Raw genomic sequence first — 304 nt, 5'->3', positions numbered from 1 at the left:
GCGAAAGGATGAGAGTCTGGCTCTGTGCTGGGCCGAAGGGGAGCCTGGATTTCTGCCTGCTAGTTCCTTGGAGGGGACAGATTGAATTTGCCACCAGTGCTCCCTCTAAGCTGTGGAGTCTTGTGAGCAAAAATTCTCCTTTGTGAGCCACCAGCATTAAAGCTGTGAGCCATGAGCGATTTGGCTGCTGCATCAGTTAGTGTGCTCTGGAGCCCCATCCTTCCTGAGCTGAGACAAAAAACGTGTGAGCCGGAGGCTAAAGAACCCTGAGCTGGCTCACAGTCAGCGGGGACGCTGCACCTGC

Source organism: Gekko japonicus, unplaced genomic scaffold (assembly GCF_001447785.1).
Source record: "Gekko japonicus isolate JY-2015 unplaced genomic scaffold, Gekko_japonicus_V1.1 scaffold878, whole genome shotgun sequence".
Classification (NCBI taxonomy): Eukaryota; Metazoa; Chordata; class Lepidosauria; order Squamata; family Gekkonidae; genus Gekko; species Gekko japonicus.
Note: the sequence above shows the minus strand (reverse complement) of the source record.